General features: G+C 37.1%; 1 non-coding gene across 1 annotated transcript; it reads left to right on the top strand.

The window, feature by feature from the left end:
* Positions 1 to 16535: 16535 nt before the first annotated feature.
* On the top strand, positions 16536 to 16642 carry LOC123458154. The gene has a single exon (XR_006635452.1). It is a non-coding gene; the product is annotated as a U6 spliceosomal RNA (small nuclear RNA).
* The last annotated feature ends 4409 nt before the right edge of the window (positions 16643 to 21051 follow it).

Genomic DNA, 21051 nt, shown 5'->3' with positions numbered 1-21051 from the left:
TTCCTGTAACACCAAACTACTTGTCAGTCTCTGCACGTATTGTTTTTGTCTCCATGCCTTTGCTAAAGCACTTCTTCCCACCTGGAGTGCCCTTTCCTGCACCCTTGACCTCTCACCCACTTTGTTTAGCAAACTTCTGCTGATCATTTGAGCTTAGCTTAACTCCTCCAGCTTCATCTAACCCTCAGGGTTAATTAATTTCCTCGGGTTCCCATAGTACCTTGTGATTTTCCCCCATGTTACAGTGAGCTGAGGAAACAGTAGAAGAGTGGTTAAGAGCAGACATGCCAAGGGGAGTGACAGGGTCTGCCCTAGGTACAGAATAATGGGTATGTCATTGATGGAGAATGATAAAACAAAGAATGGACTGATACAGTTATATATGTGAAATTCTCAACAATCTTGCTGATTAAAAAAAAAAAAAAAAACACCTCCCCACAAAGAAAGTATGTTCCTACCTCTACCCCTGGTTAAAATGCAGGACCTAGATTTGAAATAGTCAGCTCCATTATTTCACAGTTGGGTGATATTGGGCCCATTATTCAACTTTCTGCTCCTTGGTTCCTTCCTCTATAAAATTGGGATAAGAAAATTACTGTCTGGCTAGTTTGTATGATGAATATATAAATTAATTCATTCAAAGGACTTATAAGAGTAATGGGCACTAAATATCCTTCCCAAAAATGCTAACTGCCATTTGCAATAAATATGTTACTTGAGTTGAAGCTCTATCACTGGCTTAAAGCTCATTGTAATTAGATCTTGCCCACTAGTATGTACATGCTGCATAGCATAATGTTTGTTGAATAAATAATCAAGTATCTTTCAAGTACATTGAAGAATATATAAATCAGAAGTAATTGCTCAGTGAATGTTTGGGTAGTTGAACAAAAGGATGGCTGATTGAGAAAGAAGAAACTTGCTTGAGATACTAGAAGTGATTCTGTTGAGACACAGAAGTAAGGATAGTAGCAGTAGAGATAGTCAATAGGAGACTAACATACCATTGTGCTATTCCACAATGTTGAACCTGATAAAATGTAAAGTGATGAAAACTGGAGAATCACACCAGCCAGCTGCATGCCTTGGAAAATCATGGAGGAAAAAGAAAAATCCATCACAAATGGGATGCTGGAAAACAGCAGTAGCAGGTCATTTAAGAAGAATATTTTCCCACAGTCTGATCCCCATATTCAGAACAGAAATAAAGCCATAAGGAGGAAAATGTAGTTCTGCCAGTCACTTAGCCCAATCACTGGGCTAATGTTAACTCGTCTTTTTTGGCCAATGAAGCTCATTACCACTATACCAGTTCATATGTAGTGCTTAAAAATATATCACTAAGATTTGATCATCCTAGGGATAATTTTCATATTTTATGGGGTAATACTCATGAGCCCATTGAGTGATTCATGAGGTAGCTACATTGAAGCTATCAACAGGATGGATGACCTTTATTGGTTCAAGATCAACCCAGCAACCACTGGGATTTTCTTCTAAGGCATACTTTCATTCATTCTCAGCTCTAATAATTGTAAATGGAACATGTCTGGATTATTTAGCTTTGCTAGGTGATATCTCATCACCAGGATTCCTAAGGGCCATAGGAGATGAGACTTAACTAATAATATAAGCTCTTTTTATAATAAAAATATAATATAATATAAGCTCTTTTATAATAAAAATATAATATAATATAAGCTCTTTTTATAATAAAAGTCCATAATATAATATAATATAATATAATATAATATAATATAATATAAGCTCTTTTTACAATAAAAGTCCAAAATTGGGTGACAATTACACAAGATAGAAAAATGTCTGCCTAAGTAGCTATGTTTCCAACTATAATCCTGGTGTCTTTACTAACTGATCCAAATTGTGACCAATAAAGGCCAGAAAAAAATTACATCTTGTACATCACATTCTACCAGCTACTAACCCATCCAACATGCTGCCAGCACAATCTACTTGGGCTCATCTTCCCAGACGTAAATCTGTCCTGCTAATCTTCAAATAACCTAATTTCTATATAATCTTGGAGCTTATATCATATAATAAATGAATTATCTTATAATATCTATAGGCTGATATAAATTCATCTGGTATTTTCTCAATGTTCCATGCCTAAAATAAAGGGATTTGTAAAGGATATCTTTTCCTATCATCTGTCCAACAACATACTTTCCTCCATAGCATTTTTGCTTAAGCACTTTCTGTTCATAAGGTCACTACTCTGCAAATCACTTGTTAGAAAAAAATGGGTATATAAGTTAGCAGTTATTCTGATGTCACAGAGAGACCCAAATTAGTAGGGGTTTAATAATATAGTAGTATATTTTTCTAGTTAGGTGGCCAGAGTCTCACATGGCAACTACAGAAACATGAGAGACCATGATTATATCTTATCTTTTGTTCTGCTGTCCTCAAAATTAAGCTCTTTGTGATCCAAGATGGCCTTTTCTGTTGTACTCATCATGTGAGGCCACATTCCTATTATCAAGGAGAAAGGAGGAAGACCAAAATACACCCTTCCTGGGGATGCAGAGGTGGCTTAGCAGTTAAGCACTTGCCTATGAAGCCTACGGATTCCAGTTCAAGGCTTGACTCCTCAGGACCCACATTAGCCAGATGCACAAGGGGGTACACGCATCTGGAGTTCATTTGCAGTGGCTGGTGGCCCTGGCACACCCATTCTCTCCACCTCTCTCTCTCTCCCTCTCTCTCTGTCTCTGTCTCTTTCTCTCTGTCTGTCACTCTCAAATAAATAAATAAAAATAAACAAAAGAAATTTTTAAAAAATACACACCTTCCTCTTGATAGTCAAAGCAGAAGATGCACATAGTATTTCTGCTCAATTATTGCTCAGTTTCCAGTTGACCAGAATTCAGTCACATTCCAGTCACACATAGCCAAAATTCTAGACATATCAGACACACACACACAAACACACACACACACATACACACACACACAAAATACAAAAAAGAGAAAATTGATATGGAGGACAAGTAGAACCTTCTTTGATTCATGATTTAAGACCCTTCCTCATAGTTGGGTAAACTGAGTCTCTCTGATACATTTGCAACTGAAAATAAATTATTCACTAGGGACAAAGTAAACACACTTACCCTCCTCAAAAAAATTAAATACAACTGACTTGGAATTTCCCTCCCTGAATCTTTCCTTTGCCAAGAAAAGCAAGCCTATCTTTCTTTGTTTCTTTCATAATGTAGTTCATGTCCATTTCTGCATCCTCATCACATTCCCCTTGTCTGTTTCAAGGTCTCTTCCATCAGTCAAACTTCTCTTTCTGTACTCCTAAGATCACATCATTCAATATCCCTTGCAATTGTACTGAAAACTAAAAGTTTTCAGAAGCTGTGCATAACATTGGTAGTAAAGAAGACATAATATAAAATTATTTCTTATTATTGGCATATATTCATCGTGCTTAGTGGTAAGTTTCATGCAATCTCTTTCATGTATATCATGTACTGACACAGGTTTTTTGTTCTCAAATGCATGTAGTCTACTGATGCATCAGCCAGTTCATTCACAATCACTTTAAAATCAACACCCCCATCCTCCTTAATATTTTTCACAAGAGTAATAGTTATGACACACTACTATTATTCAAGCTTAGGTATTTAACTTTTTTATTTCACCAAAAGACTTAATGTTCAGCTAGATTTACCTTACACTGCACTGGTATATTTCATGTCATTATTCCAAAATGTGGAACCATGATTTTACCTTTGGATATTATGCCATCACTCCCAGTTTTATTGATTTTGAAATTTATTTTTTGATAGACATGCTCAAAAATCACAGGTGTGAGTAATTTGCTAGGATTCAGCTATATGAGGCCATTCAGACTACTATAACAAAGCACTATAAACTGGTTAATAAATAATAGAAACTTATTTCTAAGATTTCTGGGATCTGCAAAGCACAAGGTGAAGGTTCTAAGAGTACCTGATGAGGGCCCTAGTCATTTCCAAATGATTCCCTTCAAAAATTTATATTTTTCCTCTTCTCTATGCATTCTTCCTCCTTTCTTTCATTAAAGCTGCTGTAAAATGATGCTGACAGCCTGATGGTTGGCAGGCAATCAGCCATGCCAGCTGAGTGCAGACCAAAAGGCTTCTAAGCCCACCAACCAGCTAGTGCCAGTGAGAATCCCTGTTAGTAGCTGTTCATATTGGCTCTACTTTAGATACTGCATAAGCTCACCAGTTTTGTGAGTTTAATCCTCATCAACAGAGGTTGCCCTCATGTTCCACCTCCTTTTCTGAAAAGAAATGCATATGAGTATAAGTTATATAGCTTGGAAAGTTTTCAAAAAACAAAGAAAGGAAAGAAAAAAGAAAGGGAGAAAGAGAAAGAAAGGAAGGTTGAATGGGGAAAGGAGAGAGCAATGAGAAAGGAAGGAAGGAACAATGAAAGAAATGGAGAAACGAAAGAAAAAAGGAAGAGAAAAAATAAGGACAAAAAAGGGAAAATATGCCTCTCTAGTCTTGACTCATGAATGAGGAGTCAAACAGCTGAAAAAATCATCTCAAGAGCTTCTTGGCAGTCATGGGATCAGAAGGTAGAACCACTCTGACTACTATACTAATAAAACCAAATGTTTCTTCAAAAATTCTGGTTTCATTAGGAAGCAAAATTGGTAGACAAGTAAGTCCAATTCCAGTGTCTCCACTTCTTTTTGTATGGCACAGAGAGGAAACTGGTTAAACATATTTCTTACATGCATTCAAAGATAATTTATTAGCACTATACAGAAAGAAAAATGGTAATCATGATTTCAAGAATTGCAGGAATCACTTCTGAATTTATATCCTCATTTGTAACTTTGTGACACACTTCTGGAGGGAAAAGAAAAATAAACAAGTAGGAAAATAGGTCTGTCTATCATTTCCCTTTGGGCAAAAGTAGAACATAGGCAGGGGATTACTAAGTGTGAAAAGAGAGAGGGAGTGGTGGAGAGAGAAAGTGCCACAAGGCTAGACAAGTGAAAAGAGAATCCATTCTCTCATTAATAAAAGAATGGTAAAGGCACTTGGCAGAGAGCTTTCATGGAAAAGTACATCCTCTCACTGCAGCTAATAAAAGCTCTGCATTTCAGGTGACCTTTGAACAGTAACAGACAGGGCAAATGAAAAGTTCCTGCAAACAGAAATAAATGTCTCCTAGAAAGAAGTGACATCTCAGAGCAGTCCACCACTGGGGACACACAATACCTTTGATAATGACCAAGGCCATCTCTCTGAGGACAACACAGAAAAGAACTAGGATAACTCATGCATGGTGAACACTCACTAGGTGCCTGGCACTGTGCAACAAAATTATCAACCCACCCAGGACAGAGGCAGTAGCAATTCTTTTTTGCAGGCCACACTGATGAATGACAATCGACAGAAAAAAAACTCAGCCTCAATCTCAGGTAGACAGACAGTTAAAGAACATTGCTTTGTCAGGACATGCTGGAACACGTTTCCTGCCAGTTAAATTCACATGACAATGATGTTTACTTCTTTGGTTTTTAATTCCCTGAAGCATATTCTTACGCTGACTATGAGAAGAATAGAAAATAGGAAGTAATATCAATAAACAGTCAATAATTACCTCACTATCACTTAAGATTTCTAGTAGCAACAAAAATGGGAAGTGAAAAATGACACTGCACAGGGTTCCATGAGACAGCATGAGTTCTTACCAACTATTAAATGAGATACTTTATGAAAAATCCTAGTGTTTGCCTGGAGAAGAGCAACTGCTCAAGTTATTGTAACTATTGATTTTATAGTGGTGAATATCACCATTATTTTTTATTATTATTAGTGTTATTATGAGATTAAGGATATTTAGACAAGAAAAATTATCGCATGTTGTTATGTTATTATGATTATGATGTCTGTTCTATATAATCCATGAGGTTGTTTGATAACTATAATTCTAAAATTATCCTTATTTTATAAGGGCCTCATTTCTAAGAATGAATTTGGGGAAATAATGGAAGATAACAATAACATATAGAAAAAAATCTTATAAAAGTATAGGTTATACCCATGTTGAGTAAATCAGCAAATTTTAAATCCAAATTCAGCTGGGTAGACTAAGACATCATGTCTGGGTTTGGCCCATGTCACTTATTAAAGGACGTACATGATGGGCCTGAGAATGATGTGTGTTTGGAGCTCACAGAACCCACTGAATGTCTAAGGCAATAAGACTTAATAATATAACAATATAATCAAGAAAATTATCCAAGCATGTGACTGAACCTCTATGACTGGTACTCAGTTGTTACCAGCTCGGACTCAAGGAACTAAAAAGTAAAACGTCTTTTCCAACAAATGTTTCTTCCAAAATATCTGATTTTATACAAGCATATTAACTCTCGGATCTGCTTAGCAAAATCTTGGAAACCTCTGAAACCTTAGCATCATGGGAATCTAATAATAGAGATGTTAGCTTTCTCATCTATGTAGTATAGGAAAATATGAGAAAAAGGTATTAGATGTGGCATTGAGTGAGCACTCTACAGCATCCACTATATTTATAGCAGATTCAGAGACTGACTAGCTGGTTAAGGACTCTGGTCATTAAATCTAGGGATTTTGTTCATGCCACATGACTATAGCTGCTCTAAGATGTATAGTAGCCTCAGAAAAGTAGGGCTATTGGAAGCTTAATGAACAGAAATGCAAAGAAAAACATAGAAACATGTCATTTCACTATACTCTAAAGTCCCAGCAGAATACATTAGGTACTTCCAGTATTGAAAATTGCTCGTGTCCAGGTCTTTTCACACGATGCAGGCAAGGATCCAGCTATCTAGCTCCCTGTATCTGAAAGCACATTCTGCATAACATTGCCATCAAAGCACTGGTCATCTTATTACTAAAATGAAGACGGTCAGGCTCCACCTCAGATTCTGTAACAGAAAATGTACATCTGTGGGGACCACACCATTTGAGAAGCACTCATTACAATACATACTCATGAGTTCAGACTCAGGTCATTTCCATTTAGATTTGCCTCCAAGAGTTTTATTATTTAGCTCTAAATGTTGCAAGAAAAGGAAGAAAGTTAGAAACTCCTTTCTAACCTTGCAAACTTGAAGGCCACAATAAACTGAGACTGATAATATACTGAAATGATAAAAATGCATAATTTTAACTACATTAACAGGGCCATAGCCTAGGTATCAACAAATGTAAATAAAAATTGAATTCACAGTAGGCCAAATGTATGCAACATGGTGATAATTTCCCCACTCCAAAGGTGGAGGCAGAAGAATCTCAAGTTTAAGGTTATCCTTGGTGAGTTCAAGACAAGCCTGGCCTACATAAGACCCTGTCTCAAAAAAAGAAGCAGAAATCAAATAAAACAAACAAACAGAACAGAATATATAATAAATGTTTATGTGCAGTTTTTTTCTCAGTGTCAGCAATAAGGCCTTGGGTCTGGAAAACTATTTGCAGGTATCTCCAGAACTGCTGGCTTTAATACATATATTGGTGGTATCCTCTGTATTTATTTGAAAGCTTCATGAATTCATGAATTCATTCACGAATGTTTTTAACCCTCCATAAAAATATGAAGACCAACTTCTAACATATGGAATCATTTTCATGTGGCAAATTATATGGGAACTAGAGAGAACAATGGAGATTTGTAAATACTATCAGCTTCAATGTACTCTTTCAAATTCCATTAGAAAAGCTAAATCATGTGTTCACCTAAAATCAGACAACACAAGCCCTATTGAAAACCTTCTATGTGCTAAACTCTTTCTCATAGTTTTCTCATGTTACCTGATTTGATTTTCAAAATTAACCTATTTTTCTATAGCTTTTAAAAATGTGTGTGTATGACGCATGTGTATGTGTGTGTGCACGTTCATGTGTGTGAGTATGGGTGTGTGTGCTGTGACGACCATGTGGAGGTCAGAGGGCAACTTTCTGGGGGGGCTCCTCACCTTTCCCCTTGTTTGAGGCAGGGTTTCATTCACATTGTTGTTCACCACTGTGCTGGCCTTTGACTTTCGGGGAAATTCTCCAATTTCATTGGTGGTGTGTTGGAATTTTAGAAGCCACCGTAGCTTCTGGCTTTTGTATAGGGTCGATGTACAGATATGAATTCCAACTTAGGAATTCAAACTTACAGGACTAGTGATATATCCAATGAGCCATCTCTCCAGCCCCTAGTCCATATTTTATATATTCTAGCATGATATTCTAGAATGTTTATACATAGAAAAAATGGTTATGATATTTAATCAAATTAGTATTTCTATCTTTGTACATAACTAATTTACATTCTTAGTTCAGCAAGATCACCTCAAATGTACTATAGCAAATAAATCAAAAACACAGATGATTATTATCCAATCCTCTTATTAATCAGAACTTTGATCATGGTCATCTTATTTGTTTACAACTTTGTATCCACTGACCTATATTTTCTCATTTTACTGTCTTTCTATCAATCCATGGTAGTCACTAGTTTTATCATATTTTTGTATATTTAATTTCTCTTCAACTATTACAGTGATAAGTGATATTATGTAATTTTTTTTTCTTCCCAAGTCTGGCTCATTCACTCTACATTATGCCATTTACATTCATTCTCATTACAGAAAATGCTACACTTGTTTTGTATTTATCAATACTATTTCGTTGAAGAGATTACCAACACTTAAGATTCATACTGCAATTTTTATCTATTCATTTGAATTATGTTGTTTCTACATGTTGGTTATTGTGCATGTTGGGAAAATAAACATGATAAGGCAGATACCTCTATGAGGTACTGATATAATCCTACTGATATAAGTAGGATTCCTGTGTTCACAATGAGATGTCTCTTCACACCGGTTAGAATGACTATTATAAAGAATGCCAAGTGTCGGAGAGGGTACAGAAAAAAAAAAATCTTTGCACACTGTTGGTAGGAATGTTGATTGATGTGTTAATTGTGGAAAAAAACATGCCAGTGCTCTTAAAAATTAAAAATATGGTTAGGATAATGGCTCTGTGGATCAAGAACTTGCAGCACAAGTATCAGCACCCAAGTTCTGGAATCCAGAACCCACATAGAAACCCAGCCCGTGGAGCAGGTGTTTATAATCCCACTGGTTTATGGTGAGAATCCCACTGGTTTACGGGAGAGAAAGGAGAAGAGCCTCATGAGTGAGCTAGCTTGGCCAGCACAGCAGCTGATAAGAGACCCTGCCACAAACTAAATGAAAGGCCAAATTCAACACCCACAGTTGTTGTACGATCTTCATACATATGTGTGGACACACACACACACACACACACACACACACACAAACACACACACACAAATACAAAGTTAAAAACAAAAGAAAAGATTTTTATTTTATTTCATAGTTGAAAACAGAATCCCCAAACAACTAAGCCATGTGCCACAAAGCCAGGCTTCTTGAAGGGTCCCAGAGCTCTTCAGTCAGCCGTGCTCCCTATTCATACTGATTCTTGCTCAAAACATTACTACTAACAACACAGTACATCTTATAGCAAAATTCAGTTTTGACTAAAAACACTGTCTCACTTGACCTTAGTGGCAGCACTCAGCTCCTGACGGAGGGTGATGTCATTGTTTCACAATGGGACAGTGGATTCCTTGCCTCTCCACGAACCACCAAGTTCACAGGAGCAGAGCCAGCATTAGGGCACAATTTTGATTCCAAAAGCATTTTCTCCTTGTTGTCTCAGAACTTAGGAAGGAGGAAATGAGATCTTCAGTTAAATAACCTCAAGGCATTTCCCAAGCCTCACCACACTCACCACAACCTGGAAAACTAGGAAATATCCCCATTTTATGGGGTGTGACAATGGCTTAAAAGAGGTTGAAGAGCTAGGCATGGTGGCACATGCCTTTAATTCCAGCAATTGGGAGACTGAAGAGAATGAAGCCAGCCTCGGCTATAGATATTCAGGTCAGCCTGGACTGGAGTGAAACCCTGTCTAAAATATAAATAAAGAGATTGAAATTGTTCAGTGCCAGAAGTGATTCAAACCCAAATCTGTAAGACAGTGACATCGTTACCTATCACACAGTGTCATTTTAAGTAGAAAGGACTAAGATGAAGAAAGTACAAATTATCTCTTACCAAAACCTTCTATTTGGAAATTTCTGGCTTTGATCACAAAGACATTCAAAATGGCTATTGTTAAGTATGGGAGCAGAGCAAGCAGATACAGACAAACATCTTTCAGTGAGTTCCATACTATCAAGATTGTGCTTGTAGAAATAAGGTGACTGGCCAGCTCATTCTAAAAGCAGCCATCCCTATGAATCTCCACTATGGAGCTAACTTCAAATAACGGTGTTCTCTGTTCCGTTTGCCCAGCCTCCTACTTGGTAGTGCTGCTTTTGAAGAACAAGTTAGGAACAGATTGGTGGAGTCAATAGGACCGGTCACTTAAAATTAATAGTAAATGGATAGAAAATCAGACAAAGAGAAGAATTTGTGTCCTGAATAAGAACAGCATGGAAAATGGTACTTTCACAGACATTTTGCAAACTGCAATTGCTATAAAATAGGTGAGATTTTTTTTTTCCCCCAAGAGAAGAAGCAATGAAATATTTGCTTTGTTAACCAGTATCTCAAGCAAAGAAGGTGAATGATCACTGGAACTTTTTTGACAATAAAGCTCATTTTACATCAGGCAACATAACATTTTAATCTGATTATCTGGTCCACAGTTGACTTTCAGAATATTTATATTTTAATGAGCTAAACGTAACAGAGTTAAGAGTTATTATTCTTTTTAAATACTTGGGAAAATCAAAACTCAATAAGGATAAGTGACTTCCTTGAGGTAAGTATAAATGTTTATCATTTAAATTCTTTTACTCTTTTGTGGGTCTTATAGAAGTATATATATTCAAATACATACTATTATCAAAATAAAAATAAGACCACATAGCTTACATTAGGAATGGTTATTTCTTTGGCTAGAGAGATGCCTTAGCAGTTAAGGTACTCACCTGTGAAGCCTAAGGACCTAGGTTTGATTTCATAGTACCAGATGTACAAGCTGGTGTATGTGCCTGGAACTTATTTGCAGTGGCTAGAGGCCCTGGTGCACTCATTCTTTATTTCTCTCTCTCTTTACCTTTCACTCTCTCTCCCTCTATTTCTCTCAAAAAAATAAATAAATTTTTTTTTTACATGTTGTGTTTTCATTATGTGTCACCATTTTAGTGAGAAAACTTGGATTTCTTTAGTTTTGGCTTCTAGGATACAACTCCTATAAAGCTCAGGCCTAGATTTCCAAATGATCCATATATATGAGTCTATGTTTCTATCAAAACTATTTTGTTTCCTGTCCCAGATTTTCATAATTTAATAAAGTAAAATGAAGACACATGCAAATTGAAAAGTGCTGGTTTAATATCATCTGATACCAGCAAGGTGCATGCAGTAATTTCCTTTTAAAAAACAGGAATAAAGGGGCATGGGGAGATGGCTTAGTGGTTAAGGCACTTGCTATGAATCCTAAGGACTCAGGTTCAATTTCCTAGAACCCACATAAGGTAGATGACCATGGAGGTGCATGCATCTGGAGTTCATTTGTAATGGTTAGAGGTCCTGGCATACCTATTCTCATTCTCTCTCTCTCTCTCTTTCTCTCTCTCATAAACAAATAAATAAGTAAGTAAAAGAAAAAGAATTGTCTATTCAGAAAATAACATTATCACAAACTCAGATGCAAACTGGCTCATTGGTCAGCAATCCAATGTGCCTACATCAAAAAAGAGGGACAGAGCTGGGAGAATCCAGAAGCTAAGGGCCAACTAGACTAGCAGGGGTGCAGTGGAGGGGGTAGAGGAAGCACCAACAAGAAAGACCCACCTCAGGCAGCACAGGAGAAGACAACTCCTGCTGGTGCTCCTCGGGCCTCCACCAGCATGCCCATGCACACCACATGCATCCACACAAGCATCCATAAATTAACAAATGCAAAGACAAATATATAGGTATGGGGAGATGGCTCAGTGGTCCAAAGTGCTTGCTCGCAAATACAATTGACAACACTGCTACTATATTAGTATATACTATAAAATAGTTTGGAAGTTTGGAGTTCGGTGTTTAAAGGATAGTCACATGTTTTAGAAGTATAAAAAAATCTTTATAAAGAATCTCTTATCAAAAATAATCTTTTTTAAAAAATCTTTTATCAAAATCTATGCACCCAAGCATAATTTTCTTTTAAAATAATCAATTTTTTATACATTATAGACTCAGTCTTAATACCTAATATGTTTCTAAAAGTTAATTAATATCTTAAGTTTTCATACTGGCATATACTGTATCTTGAGCACATTATCCCTATGCTGCCTACCTTCCCTTTTTTTGTCCCCCACTTAGTTTCCTTTGTTCCCCTAAATGGTTTCACTTCTACTTTTACTTCATATAGAAACATGTGATTTTAATATCTATGTAAAATCTAGGAGCCACAAAGGAGAGAAAACAGAATACTTGTCCTTCTGAGAATATATCAATTTGCTTAATATGATTATCTCTTGTTGCCCCTATTTTCTTATAAGCAACATAATTTCATTATTTTTTATGGCTGAAAAAATAATCTTGTACCTTCTATCTTTAAAAACCTGCTACTAACCAGGCATGGTGGTACATGCTTGTCACCCCAGTAATTAGTAAGCTAATATAAGAGGCTTTTAAGTTCAAAGTCAACCTGGGCTACAGTGGCAAGAGTGTCCAAGTTACCACAAACGAACATGCACTATATCATAGTCAAGTAAAGCAGCTGTTTCTTGACTGTCTGACAGTATTTAGGTAAAAAGCATTTGGTTAAGTAACTTGTTCAAGATGATGAAAATGTTTGACACAGATATAAATTAAAACCTCCAATTCTGTTTCCTATATTCATTTTCTCTAAGCTTTTCTGGAAGTTTCAAGATTGACTGATATATGAATCCAAATTTAAAATCTTTTATTAATGCTTCAACTTCTCATGTTTACTTAGAATTAATTTCTCTGTACTGTGCACCTTTACTTAAGGATTAAGTTATTAAAATCAACATAACAAAGATCTTTTGGTGTTAGGGTGACCCTTTCTTTTAAAATGTCACTCCCAAAGCAACAAGAAGAATAAATATCAGAAAGCAAGGGTTTTTTGTTTTTATACAAACCTAAGAAATATCTCTAATCTCAAATTACTGTATGTGATTAATAGATGCCCAAGTGTGGGGTTAGCTCAAGAAGAAACCTGTAACAACAGATCTTAAAAATGTCAGGCAGCCTGGACAGATGGCTTAGCAGTTAAGGCACTTGCCTGCTAAGCCTAAGGACCCATGTTTGACTCTCCAGATCCCAAACAAGCCAGTCACACAAAGGTAAGGCAAGAGCAAGGTTGCACATGCCCACTAGATGGCACAAATTTCTGGAGTTCAACTTCAGTTGGTGAAGCCTGGCTTATCAATTCTCTTTCTCTCTGTGTGTCTCTCTCTAAAATTTAAAAAAAAAAAAGTCATGAGATTATCATCATAAAAAATAGGGGGTAATGCTGTAAGAAGCAAGTAATAATCATCATTTTTCTGGAAAAATAAAGGGAGGAATGTGATGCTCAGACAACAGAGTGGCAGAAAATGAGCAAAGAAGCAAAGACAAGCTATTTTTTTTCAAGAGGTAACAATTGATGCATTGTAATTGAATGGAAAGCATGAGGTTGAGGAAATAACAATGCATAGACTTAAAATAAACAACTGCCTGGCTGGAGAGATGGCTTAGTGGTTAAGGTGCTTGCTATGAAGCCTAAATACACGTTTGACTCTCCAGGTCCCACATAAACCAGACGCACAGTGCTGCAAGTGCACAAGATCACACATGTACACAAGGGGCCACACGCATCTGGAGGTCCATTGCAGTAGCTGGAGGCCCTGGTGTGCCAATGTTCTCTCTCTCTCTCTCTCTCTCTCTCTCTCTCTCTTACACACACACACACACACACACATTCACACACACAGCAGTCTGTTTGCCTTGCCTCAAAAAAACCAGTAAAACAACTACCTTACACATGAACACATGCCAATGCATACACAAGGAGAGGCAGGAAAGGGAAGAGATGACAGATGGGTAGATTACATAGACAGACAGACAGACAGACAGACAGAAAGACAGACAGACAGACAGACAGACAGACAGATAGATAGATAGATAGATAGATGATAGGTGCTACAATAGAGAAACAGACTGGAAGAGACCTTCATAGATAAGGAACTGCAATGTGAAATAGAAAGCAGTCCTTCAGTGTAGACCAGAGCTTGCTGTGTCTCTCCCATAATCACACAGTCCCAGAACTCAGTGACTCACTTCATTCAAGCAAGCAATATTTCAAACAGAGTCTAAGACTAAGATAAAAAGAAAAAGGTGACAAAAGTTGTCTTTTCCTCTTCCCAAAAAGATATACACTTAAAAGATTCATTTAAAAAGTCAACAGGGCTAATAATGTAGTTCAGTGGTGGAGCTCTTGCCTAGAATGCATGAAGCCTTGGGCTTTATGCCTAGGTGTACACACACACACACACACACACACACACACACAAAATGTTGTTAGCAAGCACAGGAAAATTATGATGAAATCTACTGTTGTGAGTCAAAGAAAATAAAAGAACAATGCAAAGAATCCAAAAGAAAGAAACAAGAGTTTAGGGAAAATACAGTGAAAAACAGAATAAAAATAATATTACAGGTCAGAGCTAAGACACAAAGTAAAGGAAATTTAAAAAATTAAAGTAATGGAGACTACATTATAAACAATGCTCAGGAGGAATAGAATCCTCTGAAAAGAGGAAAAGCAGGGTAGGTAAGTTTTCATAAAGCAAACATATATAATGGCAATGAAAAATTTATATAGTTTAGGAAAAATTATATTGAGGAAAATAAACAAAATACATTGTGATACCTATGGTCATGTTCCCAAAGGAAAGCACAAAATAAGAAAGAAAAGTCAAGACTTCTAGAAAGCTTGCAGAAATTAATACAAGAATCTAGATAATATGTGTCATTTTGTCTGAGAAAAGTCAATTTATTATAACTAAATATTTCAAAAATGCTACTATATTTGGAAAATAAACCTGTAATTCAAGCAAAAAGCCAGGCATGGTGGTGCATGCCTTTAATCCCTGCACTCAGAAGGCAGAGGTAGGAGAATTACTGTGAGTTCAAGGCCACCCTGAGATTACATAGCTGAGCCAGAGTGAGACCCTACCTCAAAAAAATAAAACAAAACAACAGCAAAAAAAGAATCAAGCAAAAATATTATTTATAATGAAGCCCACTAAGCTGATTTCTCTATAGCAACTTTTTTTTTGTTTTGTTTTGTTTTTTTTTTTTTTTGGTTTGTCGAGGTAGGGTCTCACTCTAGCTCAGGCTGACCTGGAATTCACTATGTAGTCTCAAGGTGGCCTAGAATTCACAGCAATCCTCATACCTCTGCCTCCTGAATGCTGGGATTAAAAGCATGTGCCACCACGCCTGGCACTATAGCAATTTTTAAGAACAGAATATAGTAGTGAACTTGTGTGTAAAAAATCCTAGAGAAGAGAAATTATTCAAGTGTAAGGCAAAAGAAAATCAATTGTAAATTTGCTGAACTCAAAGGATATTAATTATAATTAGATCTCTTTAAAAATGCTGCCAGAGGGCTGTAGAGATGGTGTAGTAGTTAAGGTGCTTATCTATGAAGGCTAAGGACCCAGCTTTTACTCCCTAGGACCCACATAAGCCAGACACACAATGTGACACTTGTGCACAAGGTGGTGCATGCAGTGGCTAGAGGCCCTGGCATGCTAATTCTCTCTCTCTCCCTCTCTTTCTCACACACACACACACACACACACACACACACTCAGTCTCTCAAAAAAAAGTACTTGTAGAGGAAAAACCATAGGCACATTGATAAACAAATGATAAAAGTACTACACATTGTCTATCTGGCAGTGATCATTGAATTCAGTTAACCACAAGTTTGATATATACATTTATATTTAGACATGTGTGTTTTTAGTACATATTAAACATATATATGTTAAACATGCATCTTTATGATTATAAGATAACATATATATGAATTGAAAATAAAATTAAGGAAATAAGGGCAAGAGAATATTTTAAAATATTCAAATTTTCAACATTGTTTAATATTGTAAATATTAATATTCAATAATATTGTCTTTAAAATATAGAGAATTGAGTGTGTTTTGTAAAATTATAACAATAAAGGTAACATATAAGAAAACTTAAAACAGAGTATAAGACTAAACAATTGTCAAAAATAACATAAAATTTATTAAGCAAATGTTTTCCAATGATGAGTTGGAAAACAATAGTTTCAAAGTTAGATTAAATTTTGACTAATTTATGTCTTTAGTAATGATATAAACACAAGTACCAAAGGAAAAATTAAAACTAACTCACAAAGAAAATCTAGCTACATACCGAACCTGACAAGAACACCTAACAAGTGCTCGCTTCAGCAGCACATATACTAAAATTGGAACGATACAGAGAAGATTAGCATGGCCCCTGTGCAAGGATGACACACAAATTCATGAAGCATTCCATATTAAAAAAAAAAACACCTAAAAATGACTAAGAAAAGTAAATCAAAAATGAGTAAGACGGGCTGGAGAGATGGCTTAGCGGTTAAGCGCTTGCCTGTGAAGCCTAAGGACCCCGGTTCAAAGCTCAGTTCCCCAGGACCCACGTTAGCCAGATGCACAAGGGGGCGCATGCATCTGGAGTTGGTTTGCAGTGGCTGGAAGTCCTGGCGCGCCCATTCTCTCTCTCTTTCTCTACCTGCCTCTTTCTCTCTGTGTCTGTCGCTCTCAAATAAATAAAAATGAACAAATTAAAAAAAATGAGTAATACATTTAAGTAAATGTAAATAACAGTAGGTTATATTCTTTTAAAGTAATATTCAACATAGGAAGCAAGATGGGAAGAATCTTCTGTACTGATAGATGTTCTGATCAATGAGTATTAACATAGCTATACAGAAAACTGCATATCAAAATTTGCAAAAAAAAGAAAAACTCGGAGTCATAAAAAGCAAATCAGATAGAAATATATTCATGCCAAGAAAATTTTAATTTATTTCTGAAAAACCTGACAAATAAAATAAGGAGACAAAGAAGATTGTAAAATGTAATGAAGTATATTTAATTAATTGGAATTAATTTATAATTAACTCTGTGTAAAAGAGAAAACATATCTCTTCCAGAATTTTTTTTTTTTTTTTTTTTTTTTTGGTTTTTTGAGGTAGGGTCTCACTCTGGTCCAGGCTGACCTGGAGTTAACTCTGTAGTCTCAGGGTGGCCTTGAACTCACGGTGATCCTCCTACCTCTGCCTCCCGAGTGCTGGGATTAAAGGCGTGTGCCACCATGCCCGGCTCAGCATTTTTTGATGTAGCATTAATTTTTTTTTTTTCTGTTTGGTTTTTTGAGGTAGGGGTTCTTACACATGTCTCAAGGTGACATGGAATTCACTACAGAGTCTTAGGCTGGCCTCAAACTCACAGAGATCCGCCTGCCCAGCTTCTGGGGATTCTCCTGTCTCCACGTCCTCTCTCATGGGAAGGCTAGGGGCTGTAATTACAGATGCTCTCCATTGCATGAGACTTGGCATGGGTTCTGAGGGTCTGAACTCAGCTCTTCATACTTGCACTGCATATACTTTTATTCACTGAGCCATCTCCCCAGCCAAAAAGTAATATTTCCAACAGGATAAAATAACCATAAACATAAAATATTTAGAAATAAACTTAACAATGTATACCCCCAAATTTAGGAGACCTTAAGAAGGTTTTAATATATGGATAATATTCAAGTATCAGATAGACAAAACATTGGGAAGGCATCTACAATAATTTCCTCATTTTTTTTTTTTTTCTTTTGAGGTAGGGTTTCACTCTAGCTCAGGCTAACCTGAAATTCATTCTATAGTCTCAGGGTGGCCTTGAACTCATGGTGGTCCTCCTACCTCTGCCTCCTAAGGGCTGGGATTAAAGGCATGTGCCACCACACCTGGCTAATTTCCTCTATTTTTAGAATTAGACTTTTGTTTGTTTGTTTTTTTGTAGGGTCTTGGTCTAGCTCAGGCTGACCCAGATTTCACTCTGTAGTCTCAGGCTGGCCTTGGACTCACAGCAATCCTCCTACCTCTGCCTCCCATGTGCTGGGATTAAAGGCATGTGCCACCACACCCAGCAGGAGAGTAAGAGAATGCATGCACCAGGCCTGTAGCCACAGCAAACAAACTCCCGATATATGTGCCACTTTATGCCTCTGGCTTTATGTGGGTCCTGGGGAATAATACCTGGGCCCTGCAGCTTTGCTGGCAAATGCCTTAGCCACCAAGCCGTCTCTCTAGCCCAAGAGTCATATTTTGATATAAATATAAGATAATGGTTCCATGTTCAGATTTTGAATGGTAAATTCAGAGCTGCAAGAAACCTGAGGTATACATAGAAAACTGGGGGTGATTGAAAATACTTGAAAAAGTTCACAGCAAGTCTTACTCTTGGCAAAACCTCATTCAACACACTTGATTGGTTTGGTTACAATCTTCCACACCATTTCTTCTAAACTTATCATATTGGATTCCTGTTTATCAGAGAAAAAATGTGAAGTGAAGTGAGGGTAAGGGAAGGCCCAAAGCAGAAGAAAATAGAGTAAGAAAGAACAAATTTAAGGACAAAGGGTCCTAGCAAGGTCTGGAAGGGAAAGCCCGCCAAGTTCAAATATTGACAACATTTAAGATATTGTTGATTTTAATCCTGTTCATACAGAAACAGAAAAGGAAGGAAAGGGGTCATTGCTGTCTTCCCACTCACAGAAGGCAATCAGTCACTAAGGAATAAAGGGGGAAAAAGGCATTAATTACATAATGGCTTCCCACCTGCACTTTCATATGAAGAAAGAGGACAGACAAACAACTTAGGATCAGGTCCAGAACAGATGAGAATAATATAAACATCTGAATGGAAACTGAATGTCTTTGGAAATGAAGGAGACACCACAAAAGGATCCAGTGCAGGAGAAACCTTAGTAGATCAGCTCGTAAGTTCTTTTCACCTTCCAATGCTCACTGGACCCCCTAAATGAATCCCCTGTGTAGAGCAAGAAGAGTGATTTCAGGGGCTGCTAAGCAGCTCTCAATGGTCACATTGCAGTTTTTGCCTCATTCCTGAGAGGCCTCCCTCAGCATCTGCAACTTATTCAGTGTTAGTACTCTACAGACCAAAAATCTGTGGAAAAGCCCTGCCTAGTCTTTCATCTCCCTTGAAGCTCAGTCCCTGTTGTGTGGTGGAAAAGGGTCTGAGAAGATGAAATTAATTGCATCCATTCCTACATTATTTGCACAAATGCTTATTGGCTAGCAAAGTATGTACCTTGTACTATGCTAAGTACTTGTGAAATAAAGCTAACTTAATGTTCATTAAGGTACACCAATCTAGTAAAGAGACAGAAGCAGATAATTAATTACATAAAACAACATACCAAAATGATCATCATAGCATCAAAATGGTGGAGCTATTGGCTTTTGTGGGTACATTATTATTGATTTCCCTATAATATGGAAAAAATAACTTTAAAATGTGGGAAGGACTCATACAGTACAATTTAGGGAGTGCTTACTAGTGCTAACCCTAAATTAGGCTGATTTGATCAGTGAGGAAGTCACCATCTTTTTCTTATGACTATTAATGGGTGAAACAAAAAATGAGATTTATAGCTCGATAAGTTTGGTAAGAGTTAAATAATTCAAAGTATGTTCATTGCTTCACTTACTGACATCTCTAAAATTTTCTATGTAACATGATTCTTTGAAGTTGGATATAATATAGAGAACTTTCCAGGCTTATTTGGCAATGGGACTCCTGCTTTCTCCACTTGCCCTGGGTATTTATAAGCATTAAAATTTACCTGCTGTGGTGGTTTGATTCAGGTGTCTGCCATAAATTTAGGTATTCTGAATGGTGGGTTCCCAGCTGATGGAGATTTGAGAAATAATGCCTTCTGGAGGCAGTGTATTATTGGAGGCTGGATTATGAGTATATGGCCAGTCTCCCCTTGCCAGTGTTTGGCACACTCTCCGGTTGCTGGTGTCCATCTGATGTTGGCCAGGAGGTGATGTCCACCCTCTGCTTATGTCATCATTTCCTCCTGCCATCATGGAGCTTCCCCTCAAATCTGTAAGACAAAATAAACCATTTTTCCCACAAGCTGCACTTGATCAGGTGATTTCTGCCAGCAACATGAACCTGACTGCAACAGTAATGTTGGTGCCAGAGGAGTGAGATTGCTGCTAGACAGCTGACTGTGTAGCTTTGGCCTTTTGGAGCTGTCAAGAGAAATGTGGAAGGATTTAAAACCTTGGCTTGTGAGATGCCTTGCAGTGCTATAAGTACAGCTTGATAGACTATTCTGGTCACAGTAGAAAGACCTGAATGCAGAAAAAACTATGGCCTTTGAAGTTTGGCTTGTGAGGGTGAGAAAGAGTTTTGTTTACACTGGGCTAGATACAGTTTGTGTGAGAGGCTTACTGTTATGCCTGTGTCCTGAGAATTTATGCAGGGTTGCATTGTGTAGAAATGGACTGGAGTGAGCAGAGGGATATGGCACAGAAAAAATGAAATCTTTGGCCCAAAGTTCTGCCCTTTTAGCTTTAATTGTATGAGAGATTACAACCATTGAGATTGGGCCAGCTGATATGCATTGGGACAACAGAAAGAATGCAGTCTTTTGAAGGGGCCTGAATGCTGAAGGAGTGTCCTATTCTTCAAGTCTGCTTTATTCCCCCACTGGATTAACAATTTGGCACTCTACCTGATATTATGGAGAGTAATAAATGCAGTAAAGAGAGGGTCATTGAATTTGCAACATGTTTTTGTGTTTTGGAAATGGCTATGGGCCTTTCATTTTCCCACAAGCTGCTCTTAATCAGGTGATTTCTGCCAGCAATGAGAACCTGACTG

The sequence above is a fragment of the Jaculus jaculus genome, chromosome 1 (assembly GCF_020740685.1).
Source record: "Jaculus jaculus isolate mJacJac1 chromosome 1, mJacJac1.mat.Y.cur, whole genome shotgun sequence".
NCBI lineage: Eukaryota > Metazoa > Chordata > Mammalia > Rodentia > Dipodidae > Jaculus > Jaculus jaculus.
This window is presented reverse-complemented; position numbering and strand designations above follow the sequence as displayed.